Source organism: Arachis hypogaea, chromosome 18 (genome assembly GCF_003086295.3).
Source record: "Arachis hypogaea cultivar Tifrunner chromosome 18, arahy.Tifrunner.gnm2.J5K5, whole genome shotgun sequence".
In the NCBI taxonomy this organism is placed as follows: Eukaryota; Viridiplantae; Streptophyta; class Magnoliopsida; order Fabales; family Fabaceae; genus Arachis; species Arachis hypogaea.
The window spans coordinates 14,940,383-14,957,333 of record NC_092053.1 but is presented as its reverse complement, the minus strand read 5'-3'; the positions used below and the strand labels follow the sequence as shown (position 1 = coordinate 14,957,333).

General features: G+C 33.4%; 1 long non-coding RNA gene and 1 pseudogene across 1 annotated transcript; both read left to right on the top strand.

Moving 5' to 3' along the window:
- The first annotated feature begins 9,668 nt into the window (after positions 1-9,668).
- On the top strand, positions 9,669-15,518 carry LOC140181252 (uncharacterized; annotated as a pseudogene).
- Positions 12,482-14,059, top strand: LOC114925827 (uncharacterized). Its single transcript, XR_003815534.2, has 3 exons — positions 12,482-12,921; positions 13,298-13,346; positions 13,458-14,059. It is a non-coding gene; the product is annotated as an uncharacterized lncRNA (long non-coding RNA).
- Positions 15,519-16,951: the final 1,433 nt, after the last annotated feature.

Sequence of the window (16,951 nt, the reverse complement as noted above, 5' to 3'; positions counted from 1 at the left end):
CGAGACTCTGATCAAATTTTTAGGAAGACTCAGGTAACAATTTTTCATTATGTCGAAGCTCTCTCATCTTGAATTCAATGCTCTTGATATATCTGGAAACAATTATTTATCATGGATATTAGATGCTGAAATCCATCTTGATTCAATGGATCTTGGAGATACCATTAAGGCTGAAAATAATACATCCCAGAAGGATAAAGCCAAAGCCATGATTTTTCTTCGTCGTCACCTTGACGAGGGATTGAAAAATGAATATCTCACATTAAAAGATCCTGCAGATCTTTGGAAAGACCTTGAAGAAAGGTACAATCATCAGAAAATGGTGATACTTCCTCAAGCCCGGTATGAATGGACGCATTTGCGTTTACAAGATTTTAAATCTATAAATGAATATAATTCTGCAATGTTTCGAATCACCTCACGAATGAAATTGTGTGGGGAAAAAAATAACTGATCATGATATGTTGGAGAAAACTTTCTCTACCTTCCATGCCTCGAATGTGCTCCTGCAGCAGCAGTATCGAGAGAAAGGGTTTAAAAAATATTATGAGTTAATTTCTTGCCTTCTTGTTGCCAAACGCAACAATGAGTTGTTATTAAAAAATCATGAAGCGCGCCCAGCTGGTGCCGCCCCATTTCCTGAAGTAAATGCGGCAAATCATTACCCCAGAAGAGGTAAATGGCAAGCTTTTAATAACAAGAAAAATTATGGAAGGAAAAAGAATTATGTTCAAAAGAGAGGATCTCACCAGAAGTGGGACAAAGAAAGGAATATCGGGCAGAATAAATCAACCGAGGAGAAGTGTTTCCACTGTGGTGGAAAGGGCCATTGGTCACGTACCTGTCGTACCCCAAGGCACCTAGTCGATCTTTACCAGGCATCTTTGAAAAAGAACGACAAAGGAAAGGAAACAAATTTTGTTTCAAATGATGCTGAGAACTCCACCACTCATTATGATGTATCTGATTTTTTTGAGGACCCTGAAGGAAATATTGGTCATTTGATCAATGATGGAATAGTTTAATATGTGGGATTGTGAAGTATATATGTAAATAAATAATGTAAAAAACTTATTGTTAAGTTTTATTTTCTATGTATTTAAGTTTCAAATGTGATGTACATAAATAATGAAATATTAATAAATTTTGAAATTATTAAATGTGTCAAATTTTAAAATAAAATTTTAGTATATGACATTATTTTATGTACAGTATTTCTTAGAAAAATAATTCTGATCAAGTATTCAATTTAACTGTGCATACTACTCATTTTATTATTATTTGTTTTTGAAGAATGGCAAGGATATGTAATGAAGATGTATGCCTTACGGATAGTGCAAGTTCACACACTATTCTCAAAAGTGATATATATTTTACCCATCTTGTGCCAAAAGAGGAATATGTTAACACTATTATTGGCTCAGGCAATGTGATAGAAGGCTCCGGAAGAGCTATAATTTTGTTTCCTGGAGGAACAAAATTTATAATAAATAATGCACTGTTATCTACCAAGTCTCGAAGAAACTTGTTGAGCTTTAAAGATATTCGCCGAAATGGATATCATATTGAGACTATGAATGAGGGAGATCATGAGTATTTATATATCACAACTCATGATTCAAATAAGAAAGTTATATTAGAAAAATTACCCTCACTTTCATCTGGGTTGTATTATACCAAGATTAGTGCAATTGAATCACATGCCATTGTAAACCAGAAGTTTACTAACTCAAATGAGTTCATAACTTGGCACGACCGATTGGGTCATCCGGGAACAACCATGATGAGAAGAATTATTGAAAACTCTCATGGGCATTCACTAAAGGACCAGAAGATTCTTAAAACTAGTGAATTTTGTTGTGCTGCATGTTCTCAAGGGAAGTTAATTTTAAGGCCATCACCAGTAAAGATTGGATTTGAGTCCCATGAATTCCTAGAGAGGATTCAATGTGATATATGTGGACCTATTCATCCACCATGTGGATCTTTTAGATATTTTATGGTCCTGATAGACGCATCTTCGAGATGGTCACATGTGTGCTTATTATCTTCTCGCAACCTGGCGTTTGCGAGATTACTGGCTCAAATTATTCGATTAAAAGCACAATTTCCAGAAAATCCAATCAAAGCAATTCGTCTTGATAATGCTGGTGAATTTACTTCCCAAGCTTTTGATGCTTATTGTATGGCTAATGGAATAAGTGTTGAACATCCAGTGGCTTATGTTCACACACAAAATGGGTTAGCAGAATCACTTATTAAACGCCTCCAATTGATTGCTAGACCTTTGCTTATGAGAACAAATCTCCCAACCTCGGTTTGGGGGCATGCTATTTTACATGCCGCAGCACTTATTCGTTTGAGGCCAACGAGTTACCATCGGTTCTCTCCTATGCAATTAGCTTTTGGCCAGCAGCCCAATGTCTCCCATTTAAGAATATTTGGGTGTGCGATATATGTTCCCATTGCACCACCTAATCGCACCAAAATGGGACCCCAAAGAAAATTGGGGATATATATTGGATATGATTCTCCCTCTATAGTGAGGTATCTTGAGATACAAACTGGTGATGTGTTTAAAGCCCGGTTTGCGGATTGTCATTTTGATGAATCAAAATTTCCAACATTAGGGGGAGAGAATAAGCTTCCTGAAAAGGAACTTAATTGGAATGCATCATCGTTGATGCATTTAGATCCTCGATCATGGCAATGTGAACTAGAAGTTCAAAAGATTATACATTTGCAAAGAATAGCAAATGAATTGCCTGATGCATTTTCCGATACAAAGAGGATAACCAAATCTTACATACCAGCGGAAAATGCCTCAATTCGAATTGACGTCCCAGTAGGACAAGTAGCCACTGAAGCAAATTCACGCCAGAAGCGTGGCAGGGCGGAAAATGCCCCAATTCGAATTGATGTCCCAGTAGGACAAATAGCCACGGAAGCAAATACACGCCAGAAGCGTGGCAGGCCTGTCGGTTCCAAAGATAAAAATCCTCGAAAGAGAAAAGAGGTAAATACGATTCCTGTTGAAAAAGACATAGTAAAGACACCGGCAGTTGTCCAAAATTCTGATATAACGCCAGAAGACGTCCAGGTACCTGAAAATTGTGAAAATGACGAGATTTCGATAAATTATGTCTTTACAGGAGAGAAATGGGACCGAAATAAGACAATTGTCAATGAAATATTTGCATATAATGTGGCATTAAATATCATGCATGAAAGTAAGGATCTTGAGCCAAGATCAGTCGAAGAATGTCGACAAAGAAATGATTGGCCAAAATGGGAAGCAGCCATGAAGGCTGAATTAGACTCACTTACAAAACGTGAAGTCTTTGGACCTGTAGTCCGTACACCAGAAGATGTAAAACCTGTTGGATACAAATGGGTATTTGTGAGAAAACGAAATGAGAAAAATGAAGTTGTGCGCTATAAAGCCCGACTTGTGGCACAAGGTTTTTCACAAAGGCCCGGTATAGATTATGAAGAAACGTATTCCCCTGTAGTGGATGCGATAACATTGCGTTATTTGGTCAGTTTATCTGCATATCATAAACTGCATATGCATTTAATGGATGTGGTAACAGCCTATTTGTACGGCTCATTAGATCGGGATATCTATATGAAAGTCCCTGAAGGACTAAAGATATCTAAACCATCCAGTGAATATTCGCAAGGGTTATACTCATTCAAATTGCAAAGATCTTTATATGGTCTAAAGCAATCTGGACGAATGTGGTATAATCGTCTTACTGAGTATCTGGCCAAAAACGGTTTCAAGAATGATGATATCTGCCCATGTGTTTTCATAAAGAAAACTACATCTGGGTTCATTATAATTGCTGTGTACGTAGATGATTTAAATATCATTGGGACTCCTGAAGAGATTCCAACAATTATAAAAACTCTAAAAGAAGAGTTCGAGATGAAAGATCTTGGAAAGACTAAGTTTTGTCTCGGCCTGCAGATCGAGCATATAAAAGGTGGGATCTTTATTCATCAAACAACATACACAGAAAGAATCTTGAAAAGATTTTATATGGACAAGTCACATCCATTAAGTACACCAATGATCGTAAGATCTTTGGATGTGAAAAAGGATCAATTCCGTCCTAAAGAAGAAAATGAAGATATCCCTGGTCCTGAAGTACCATATCTTAGTGCCATTGGAGCGCTAATGTATCTTGCTAATAATACGCGACCTGACATATCATTCACGGTGAATTTACTAGCAAGGTATAGTTCCTCTCCAACCAGAAGACATTGGAGTGGAATCAAACAAATTTTTCGATATCTTCATGGAACGGTTGATATGGGATTGTTTTATCCCTATGGATCCAAGTCACAACTAGTTGGCTATGTAGATGCCGGATACTTGTCTGACCCACATAAAGGGAGATCTCAAACAGGATACCTGTTCACATATGGTGGTACAGCTATATCTTGGAGGTCCACGAAACAGACGATTGCTGCAACATCCTCTAATCATGCTGAAATACTGGCGATTCATGAAGCTAGTCGCGAGTGTTTTTGGCTGAGGAGTCCGATTCAATATATTCTATCATCATGTGGACTGATTGATCATAAGATAGCTCCAACTGTCCTGTTTGAAGATAATGCAGCATGCATTGCTCAACTTAAGGGTGGATACATCAAAGGTGATAGAACAAAGCATATTTCTCCCAAATTCTTCTTCACTCATGACCTTCAAAATCAAGGGACAATTGATGTCCAACAGATCCGTTCAAGTGACAATCTGGCAGATTTATTTACAAAGTCACTCCCAAAATCCTCCTTTGAAAGATTGGTACATAAGATTGGGATGCGCCGATTTCGAGACATTAAATGATGTCGGCAAGAGTGGGAGACTGTACTCTTTTTCCCTTGGTCAAGTTTTTTTTCCATTGGGTTTTTCTTGACAAGGTTTTTAATGAGGCAGTCCCCATCACAAAAGGATATTGTACTCTTTTTCCTTCACTAAGGTTTTTCCCACAGGATTTTCCTTTAGTAAGGTTTTAATGAGGCATATCCCTAAATGAGCATCTAAGGGGGAGTGTTGAGATAAGATTTGTTACGTGGATGCCCATTTATGAAGAGCGGTGTAGTATTCTCAAAGAAGAATGCTTTTAATAAGCATTTGAAAATCTATCCTATGTACATCTATAAATAGAGGTTCAAGCCTCTGAAAGTTACACAACAACAGAACAAAATACCATTCTCCCTTTCTTACAAATAAATCAATCCTCTTTTATGCTTATATTTCTACTACAATTCTTTCTCTTCTTTTATTTTATAAGTATTTTAAATTCTATTTTCTATTACTCTTTACATATAATATTAATAGCAATATTAACCATCTTTATTATATTGAGATTGTAACAATAAACAAATGTGATTCTCTCTCTCTTTATTTTTAATACTTCTTTCTATCTTTGTATATATATACACATTACAACATATAATATTATTATATATATATAAATTATTATTGAGCTAATTATTTTAATACTAGAGTCTTCTATTTATACATCTTTATATATATATATATATATATATATATATATATATATATATATATATATATATATATCTTTTATTTTACAACATCGCCTCTTTTTTTTCTCCTCAGTATTATTGCGCACTAGATTTGATGGTCCCAAAATGTTTGGACCATTAAATAATCTCATAATAAAATATATTTTTTAAATTTTTTAATAATTATTAAATAATTCGTTTCTAATTTTAATTACAAATTAATTTTATATATTTTTTTAATTATAAAAATATTTTTTATTTCATAAATTATTATTTTTTTCATTCATTTATTATGTTTATTAATAATAAAAAAAACAATAATGAATTAGATCTTCCATTGATTCTAATAACTTTTTGGCAATTCCAATTGATTAAAAGTTTATCTTTGATCCATTACATCCATTGAGGATTTTGAAAGCGTGTTTCTTAGAAAATCAATCGATTAGATTAACAAAACAATCGATTGAATTTTAGGTTTTCCATGACTCAATCGATTTATAAACCATTAGTCACGGCGTGATTCAAAATTTATAAAAATGATATGAAAATTGAGAACGACGCGATTCAAAATTCAATTGATTGGATTATCCTACCAATCGATTGAATGTAGAAAAAAACTTATTTACGTCACATTTCAATCGATTGAATGATCATACCAATCGATTGAATTGGAATATACCATTAGTCACGAACAAAATTCAATCGATTGTATTATCATACCAATCGATTAAACCTTCATATATTATTTTAATAGCGGCTTTCAATCGATTGGGTAATATAAACAATTGATTGAATTATAAAAAACCCACATTCTAGTCATTGTTCAATGATTGGGTAATATGACCAATCGATTGACTTTTGTGAAAACCATATTGCCTTGCAACTTTCAATCGATTGTTTTGTAGTAACCTGAAGTCCAATCGATTGAGTTATAGGAAATCTGAAATTCAATCGATTGTTTTGTTAATCCAATCGATTGATTTCCTAAGAAACACGATTTCAAAATCCTCAACGGATGTAATGGATCAAAGATAAACTTTTAATCGATAGGGATTTTCAAAAAGTTATTACAATCAATGGAAGATCTAATTCGTTATTGTTTTTGTTTTTTATTATTAATAAACATAATAGATGAATGATAAAATAATAATGTATAAAATAAAAAATAATTTTTATAATTAAATAAAATATATGGGATTAATTTGTAATTAAAATTAGAAACGAATTATTTAATAGTTATTAAAAAACTTAAAAAATATATTTTATTATAAGACCATTTAATGGTTCAAACGTTTTGGAACTATCGAATCTTTTGCCGTATTATTGTAAGCATAAATGCAAAACTTCTAAATGATATTAAAAATAACTTCTTTTCTAAAAGCAAGGTTATACCTACTTTTACATTTTTATTTGTCTATACGTATAAATAAGAGAAAGTTTAGCACAACACTTTTATTAAAATTTAATTCGTATTTAATTAAAAAATAATTTTATATTATTAAATATAATTTTATATTATTAAAATATTAATAATAATTAATTAACTACAAATTATAAAATTTGTTAATTTTTTCATACTCTTTTATAAATAAATTATTAAATGAATAGGTGTCTGTTCTGATGATTTATTTAGACAATTTATCAAAATAAATAAAATGACTTCTAATATTATTAGAATACACATTTTATAAAATGAATACCAAAATATATATTTTTTTATAAACTATATAAATCGTGACATGAGACCTACGGTTTACAAATGAATGTAAATCGCTACAGAAGTCTCGCAATTTACGTTGGAAGCCAAAATAAATATAATCCGTGGTAGAGGTGCGGTGGTTTGTGTATGAGTTGAGAATGTGCATAAATCGCGACCCTTTTCGCTTCTACATCTCTGTCTTTTTGCTCTGCATTACCATACACTACTGTACCACTTGCATTAGTCCCACTGCATTGCTTCATTTTCCTATCATGCTCCCCAATTCTCTCCGCTTTCTCTTTTTATATATATATATATATTTTTTTTTAGCGATCCTTTCAATTATTTTGTTTCAATTTTATCAAAAGATCAATTTTTTTGGGGTCTGAAATGTTGTATTTATTTATTTATTTTTTCATTTTTTTAGACTATGTCTTCTCTAACTATTGGCTCATTTCATTAGCTAAGTTCTCTGCCACTTGATCAAGTGAATCTCAATGATGCTCCTGATTCTTCTTTCAAGTTTAAGAATAATTTATTTTTATATAATATTAAATATGAAATAAATTACAATCTTAAAATAATTAATTGCATTTATATAGATCAACTATTAAAAAATAAGACTAGTAAGTTAATCTATTATTTACCATAACTCTTTTAATTCAGGTAGTAAGTATTTAGTACTAAATAAAAAAATTTAACAAATATACTTGTTCAATCCTAAATTTTAGAACTAAATTAACTATAAATTCAACAAATGTATTTCATGTTTTATATTATATAAAAATAAATTGTTAACATAATAAAAAATTATCTAAATTTCAATATGATCATTCCTTATCCATCCTAATATTATAATGGAAGTCATTTTGTCTGCGACAGCAAAAAAAATGGCCGCTGCTCTATTTTTTAGGCGTCCCATTTTGTAGGTGTCACTGGACAAATATAAAAAATGATTTCAATCTCAAATTAGCAGGGACTATGACTAAAATGATGTGCAATTTCATTTCGCATTTAAAGAAATAATCATTTTATCTTATTTATTTATATAAAAAAGCAAAAATCACACCTTAAACGTCGAGCGTCAGGACTTTCCTTTGATGAGATGTCAGACATGTATGAAGCACTGAAGTTGGTGAAAGCTATGCTAAAGTTAAAGATTTAAGTTGAAAAAACATTCAATTGGGAGGCAAAAAAATACATACACCATAAGAATGTAGCAGTTTACGTTTATTTAAAAACCGTGGATCTTCTGTCGTGATTTACATAGTTTATAAATAAAATACATTTTAATATCTATTTTGTAAAATATATATTCTAAAAATATTAAGAGCCATTTTATTTATTTTGATAAATAATCTTATGTTAGCCACTGCATCTAGTGAGAGCGTGAGTCAGACATTGTTGTTGTTATTGTATGATTTCTTATTTTAAAAATAATGCTTTTGTCATAAGTGCTGTACGTGCTTATTATACTAAACTTAGTTATTTACTTATTTTATAAATTCTCTTTTGGTCAGTAATTACTCTCTTTTTTCCTGTCATTGGTCAGGTTTTTTTTTTTTTTTAAGAAATACCTTCTTTTTTCGACAATAAGCCCAGACAATAAGCCACAACAATGCAACACGGTAGTACAATAACAATATTTAAAGAAAAAAATCAATTTAAATTTGTATAGTAGTTAATTTACTAGTCTATTTAAATAAGTGTTAAAAATTTAAATTTTATTTTATATCTATAACAACTCATTAGTCAATGATAAATTTTTAAATAAAATTTTGATTTACGATAAATTAATCTTTAATCTACTAAACAGTAGAAACCAAAAAAAAATATCTAATGGAGTAAAATTCACTTTAGTCCTTATTAATATTAAATAGTGTTTTCTAATAAAAAATGATTTTTCAACTTTTGTCTATCTATTCTGGTAGACAATTATCTAAAAATTAGTAAAGTTAATTTTAGAAAATAAATAAATAAATAATAACTAAATAAAATAAAAGGTAATAAACAATCTTAGTTTATAACCTTAAAATTTTAATGGTTGAAAAATAGAAGAATTATATACCTCTAATTGACAGATGGTTCATATCGAAGAGACTCATCTATAAATTGAGTTTTTCTTTAATTTATTACAATCAAGTCATCCAGATAGAATAACATAATATTTTTTTTACTAGTTTTCTCCTATATATGATATAGAGAAGTGTGTTCTCTTTTTGTTGAGAGTGTTATTGGAGTCTCCTTATGATAGAGAGAAGTTGTAATTCTCAAAGAAAGTTATTCAATTGTTTTCATATTTTATACAAATTTCTAATTTTTCATCTCTATATTTTGCTGTGTCATTTGCCTAGTACCTAACAGTGGTATCAGAGCCAAAGGTTGCTGATTAATATATTTTTTTGCTGCGAGTTACCGTCTAAAAAAAATGGCAGCAAAGTATGAAATTCCAAAATTCAATGGGAGTAATTTTTCCATCTGGAAATTGAAGATAAAAGCCATTATGAGAAAAGACAATTGCGTGACAGCAATTGAAGGTAGACCCACTGGAATTACAAATGAAAAATAGAAGGAGATGGACAATAATGCTGTTGCAAACTTACACTTGGCACTAGCTGACTCACTTTTATCAAGTGTAGCAGAGAAAAAGACAGTAAAAGAAATTTGGGATGCTCTTACCAAATTATATGAAGTCAAGTCACTTCACAATAAGATATTCTTGAAGTGAAGATTTTATACTATTCGAATGAGTGAGTCCACGTCGGTAACGGATCACATCAACAATCTAAATACGCTATTTTTTCAACTCTCATCGTTGGAATATACCATAGCAGAAAACGAACGTGCAGAGCTCTTACTTCAAAGTCTACCAAATTCATATGATCAACTTATCATTAACTTAACTAATAATGTTTTGACTAATTATCTTTCTTTTGATGACATGGCTGCTGCGGTTCTTGAAGAAGAATCTAGGTGCAAGAATAAGGAAGATAGATTAGAGAACTCAAAACAAGCAGACACTTTGTTGATGACAAGAGGAAGATCAATAGAGCGTGGTTCCAGTGGGAATCAAAGTAGACCAAAGTCACAAAGTAAGAAGCAGGTCAAATGCTACAATTGTGGTAAGAGAAGGCACTTCAAGAAAGATTGTTGGAATAAGAAGAGTATAGAGAAGGTTCCAGAAGGATCAAGTTCTCAAGGACGTGTTGCGAGCACCTCTGATGATAGAGAAATCCTGTATGGCGAAGCAACAATTGGTTCTAAAGGCAGTAAATGGTGCGAAATTTCTAACCACAAACTAACCGGCAAGTGCACTGGGTCGTACCAAGTAATACCTCAGGTGAGTGAGGGTCGATCCCATGAGGATTGATAGATCAAGCAACAATAATTGAGTGATAGGCTTAGTCAGGCAAACAGAAAAGAGTGTTTGAATGTTCAAAGAGCATTAAACAATAGTTCAGAAATTAAAATAGTAAAGTAAATGAGTTGGAAATAAAATACGGAGAAAACAGTTAAGGTTTCAGAGTTATCTATTTTTCCTGATTCACTTTTCTTACTAACTATTTTAATTATGCAGGATTTAATTCATAACAACTATGTGTGACTAGACCCTAATTTCTTAGACATTTCTAGTCTCCTCTAAAATTCATCAATAGCCAATTCCTTGGTCAACTAATTCCAATTAGAGGGTGAAGTTCAAATTCCAGTTTATATGCCACAAAAATCCTAATTACCCAAAAATAAGAGGATTATATGTCACGTATCCCGTTAAACTCAGATAATTAGAATTTAGGAGAAATTCTTTTCAAGCTGTTGTTCAAGTAAAGAGCTTTTCCAAGTTATACAAGAACTCAATTAGAAAGAGGGTCATACTTCCATTCCACCCAAATTCATAAGATAAAGAGCAAAAATAATTCTTAAATTGTAAATCCATACATGAATTAAAATAGAAAAAGCAATAAAATCAATCCATACAAATAGACAGAGCTCCTAACCTTAACAATGGAGGATTAGTTGCTCATGGTTCAGAGAAGAAAATTGTGGAATACGGAATGTAAATTGGTATAGAATTGGAAGTCCTTAAAAGAGAAGTTTCTTTTCCCTTTTATATCTAATCCTAATTAATTTAAAATCTAATTTCTAAAATTAAAATAATATATTTTCCTAAAAATAAGATTTGAATTTAAATCAAAATTAATTAGCAAGTCTTCAGTTGATGGGTGGAGACCACTTGTTTCGTCCATTCTGCAGCTTCTAATATGTGTTTTCTGGGCTGGAAACTGGGTCAAAACAGCCCAGAAATCGCCCCCAGCGTTTTTCTGCGTTTTCTGCACATGGCGCATGTCACGCGTACACGTCAGTCATGCGTACGCGTCGATGGTCTCCTTCCCGTGTCACGTGTATGCGTCAGTCACGCGTACGCGTCGCTGAGCAAATCTTCAAATCACGCGTACGCGTCAGTCACGCGCACGCGTCGCTCCTTGTGGCCATCTCCTTTGATTCTTGTACTGCAGAAACTCCATCAAATCCAGCCGAATGCTACCTAAAATAAATAAAATTGCACAAGACTTAAAGTAGCATCCATAGTGGCTAAAAGATAAATAATTCTTTATTAAACTCAACAATTTAGATGCAAATTCACTAGGAAAAGATAGGAAAGATGCTCATGCATCAGTAAACAGCTCACTGATGTTTGGATTGTTGATTCAGGAGTAACATGGCGTGTGACTCCCCATCGTGATTGGTTTTGTACATATGAACCTGTCTTGGAAGGATCGATGTTTATGAAAAACGATCATGTCTTAGAAATTGTTGGAATGGGTACTGTCAAAATAAAAATGTTTGATGGTCCTATTCGTTCACTTCAAGGGATAAGACACATAAAAGGCTTGAAGAAGAATTTGTTGTCAATTGGGCAATTGGATGAACTTGGTTGTAAGACCCATATTGAAGGTGGGATCTTAAAAGTTGTTAAAGGAGCTCTTGTGGTAATAAAAACAGAAAAGATTGCAGCAAATCTATACATAAGGGTGTTCAAAACCGATCCGGACCGAACTAAACCGACGAACCGAAGCGAAAAAATCGAGAACCAAATTAACCGAAAACCAAAAAAAAAACTCATTTTGCTGTTTTTTGTGCGGTTCGGTTCGGTTTTCGATTTTTACTCTCAAAACCCTAACCGAACCAAACCGACCGGTTCGAAAAACCCTAAAAATGCCTAACCCCACCCCCCAGACCCTCACCCCCCAAATGAACAAAGGTTGCTGCGCTAGTGTGAGAGCGCCCCCCCCCCCAAGCCGTCCCTGTCTCCCTGACCCTAACCCCTCAAATCCCCAATCCCTAACCTGCGGCTGCGCTCTCTACTCTCTAGTCTCTACTACCCAGTCGCTCTCGCTCTCTCTTCTCCAAATCCCCAAAGCACGACGCCACCCACAGCACCACGCCGAAGCCTTCCTCTTCGCAGAGACGCCACCCACAGCACGACGCCGTCGCCCACGCACAGCACGACGCTGTCGCCGTTGAGACTCCACCACCCAGCGCCAGCAGTGTTTCTAGGTTCTCCCACTCAGCGCCACTAGCCCACTATCATCAGTTCAACCCACTCCCAGCACGGCAGCACCTCCGAATCTCCCAGTCAGCCTTCCTCCCAAGTCAACATGGAGCCCAAGCCACTGATTCAGGTAATTTGCTGTTTATTGCTGTTTACTGGTTGTTTATTGGTGGTTGTTTACTGTCAATATGGAGCCCGAGTCAATATGAACCATTGATATTCATTGTTTTTGGAGATTCTCAACTATATGTCTTGCTAATAATTCCTTAATTTTCCATTGATATTCGGATCTTATTACTAAGAATTTCAGTTTAGGGAACCTTAGTTGCCTCTTCCTGCATGGTGTTTTTGTTGTTGTTGCATCTTTAGGTCTCATACGTGATCACTAGAAAGGGAATGAATTTGCTTAACCACTCAACCAACTTCGTGTTGGTTCCTGGATCCTATTTGATAATAGTTTTAATAACTTTTATATAAATTGAAGCTTCTTTCGATTATCAATGCAGATCACGAACAGCAGTTGTCCCACCGGAACGGTTGAAGATTTTGCTACAGGTTAGTTTAACCATTTTGCTACAGCAGTATCCGAAGTTCTTTGGATTCCAACTAATCTGGCCGGGGTGTAATCTAATTCATTTGATTTTGCTGGGCCTTGCTGATATGCAGGTCCAGAATCCTCATAAGATTAAATACAATGGAACTGTCCAAGGCCTGAAATATATATGGATTACTGAAGGTTTTTGTCGACTGTTCAAAGGGAATGGTATTAATTGTGCTCAGATTGTGCCTAACTCTGCAGTGAAGTTCTTCAGTTATGAGCAAGCTTCTAAGTAAGTTTTACTTTAGAAGCAAAGGAATGATTGGCTGATTGTTCTTTTATTCGGCATTATTTTTGTTGGCATACTATTCAAAGTGGAGCATTTTTCAAATCAACTTTAAATGATAGTAGAAGGGGGCGCCTTGGAGTAATGATGGAATTGTCTTTGTGTGACCTCAAGGACACGGGTTCATTTAAATAGGTTCACTGCTGCCAGCAGCAGCTAACATTGTTGAATTATTTAAGTGCATTCACTTCAAATATTTTAACTCTGTTTTTTGAAATGGTTTAGAACTTGTGAAATGGTTTAGAACTTGTGTTGACTGTTGAACTATTGAACTTCTTTAATTGTCGTATTTGAATTCTGTTGTCGTTAAATTTCAATAGATCAAGACTTTGTTAGCTATTGTATATTTCGGTTTGTCGATTTCAATGTTACGACTTTGCATAATAGCATGGTAGAATTTTTTTGATTTGATTGAAAAAACCGAGCAAACCGAACCAAACCAAACCGATTTTAATTGGTTTGGTTTGGTTCGGATGACCTTGACAAAAAAACCGAACCAAACCGAACCGCACTTTAATTAGACGATCAGATCAGATGGCTTTTTCCTAAAAAATCGAACCAAACCGCACCGCGAACACTCCTAGTTCAGAGCATTGTACCTATTACAAGAGGTCTGGTGATAATGATTTCATCATTCTGTTGTTGTATATGGATGACATGTTGGTGGTAGGTCCCAACAAAGATCAAATCTAAGAATTGAAGGCACAGTTGGCTAGGGAGTTTTATATGAAAGACTTGGGACCAGCAAACAAGATTTTAGGGATACAAATTCACCAAGACAAAAAAGATAGGAAGATTTGACTATCGCAAAAGAATTATTTGAAGAAGATCTTGTAACGCTTCAACATGCAAGAATGTAAGCCAATTTCAACTCCACTTCCTATGAATTTTAAATTATCCTCAAGTATGTGCCCTAGTAGTGAAGCAGAGAGGATGAAAATGTGTCGAGTGCCATATGCATTAGTGGTGGGAAGCCTTATGTATGCCATGATCTGTACAAGGCCAGATATTGCTCAAGCAGTTGCGGTGGTAAGTCGATTTATGGCAGATCCAGGTAAAGAGCATTGGAATGTTGTTAAGAGGATCTTGAGATACAACAAAGGGACCTCGAATGTTGCATTATGTTTTGGAGGATCAGAATTCATTGTCAATGGATATGTCGACTCAGACTTTGCAGGTGATCTTGATAAACGAAAATCTACTACAGGCTATGTGTTTACACTTGCAGGAGGATCTGTGAGCTGGCTATCTAAATTACAGACTATTGTAGCTTTAGCTACTACAGAAGCTGAATATATGGCAGCTACACAAGCATGCAAGGAAGCTATTTTGATCAAAAGGTTGATAGAAGAATTCGAGCACAAACAACAAAAGATTTCTATGTATTGTGACAGTCAGAGTGCCTTGCACATTACAAAGAATCCTGCCTTTCATTCAAGAACAAAACATATTGGAGTACAATATCACTTTGTTCGGGAAGTAGTAGAAGAAGGAAGTGTTGATATGCAGAAGATTCACACTAAAGATAACCTAACAGATGCCATGACAAAACCAATCAACACAAAAAAGTTTGAATGGTGTAGATTCTCATACGGCCTATGGAATATATGAGTAACATGAATTTTGAAAATTTATCGAAATTAGCTTTAAGTGGGAGATTGTGAAAATTAGTAAAGCTAATTTTAGAAAATAAATAAATAAAATGAAAGGTAATAAACAATCTTAGTTTATAACCTTAGAATTTTAATGGTTGAAAAAGAGAAGAATTATATACCTCTAATGGACGGAAGCTTCATATTGAAGAGACTCATCTATAAATTGAGTTTTTCTTTAATTCATTTCAATCAAGTCATCCAGATAGAATAACATCATATTTCTTTAAGTAGTTTTCTCCTATATATGATAGAGACAAGTATGTTCTCCTTTTATTAAGAGAGAATGTTATTGTAGTCTCTTTGTGATAGAGAGAAGTTGTAATTCTCAAAAAAAGTTATTTCAATTGTTTTTATATTTTATACAAATTTCTAATTTTTTCATCTTTATATTTTACTGTATCATTTGTCTTATACCTAACAAACTAAGATAGATCCTCTATGAGAATCACCATCAACTTTTAATGATGCAATCTAAGAAGTATAGTTAACTTTCAGTGTATACGTGCAGGATTGTGTTATTAAGTGTTGAAAGTAATTCTTACTGAAAGCCTTAATTATCTAATGGAATGAATATATAAACGTCAGAGAATCATTTTATATTCATTTGAATACGCTATGTTCTTTATTTAGACACATAATTAGAAATTGGGATGGAGTTTTTCTCATATATCCAATGCATTCTCCAGCTCTTGTCAAGCATGCACAATGCATTGGAGAGCCACATCCCGAATTTCACGTCCAGAACTCTACAGGGAAGAAACCACCGTTTTCAAAAGGGGCAGTGTAGTTAAAATTAAATAGAGTATGGGGAACATGACTGTGTGACTTGTTATTGAGATTGGAATTATATGGGTACAGATGACTGCATTGAGTGTGTTGTTGATGTATTACTGGTTAATCCTAATGTTGGAATAGAAGCTACAAAAAAATCCCAATCCTTTGGAAGTGGCTCTTTTTTAAATAATAAAAAAAAGGTTTGGGAGAAATTTGGTTAAAAATTATTTGTACATCTAGCATTTCTAATAAATTAAAATCACATTAAGTTGATGTTTACAACATAAATTAGTCATCTTATTTTATATAATTCCTAAAATTTTGCTAGAGAAATATTGATAATGTGTACATTAGATTTTGAATTTGATCCAATATAAGAAAAAAAAAACTAAACAATTATTTTAAAAAATTAACCATCTTAACCTTAATTTACTAAAGGAATTTATCCAAACATTCTCCCCAAATCGTTTGCTATCCCACCCTCATTAATCATTCCACCTCTCCGGCTTTAGAAGTTTCTTTGTTGACTATCAAACAATCATCCACGTAGTTATTAAAATAATCATCCGACTACCTAGTGAAATGACCATCCAGCATTTGTTAATTGTATATACTTAAACTAAATCAAACAAAATAACCATCTACATATCTAGTGAATTGAACATCCAGTTACAGAGCCCGTTAATTTAATTCCAGGATTAATAGTCAAATTAGTCTTTGAAAGATAAGACATTCTTTAAATTCGTCACTGAAAGATTTTTTCAATCAAATTGGTCATTCAAAGATTACGAATTAATCATATTTGTCTTTCAGTTACTCCACTTACAATTTTCGTCAACGATTGATG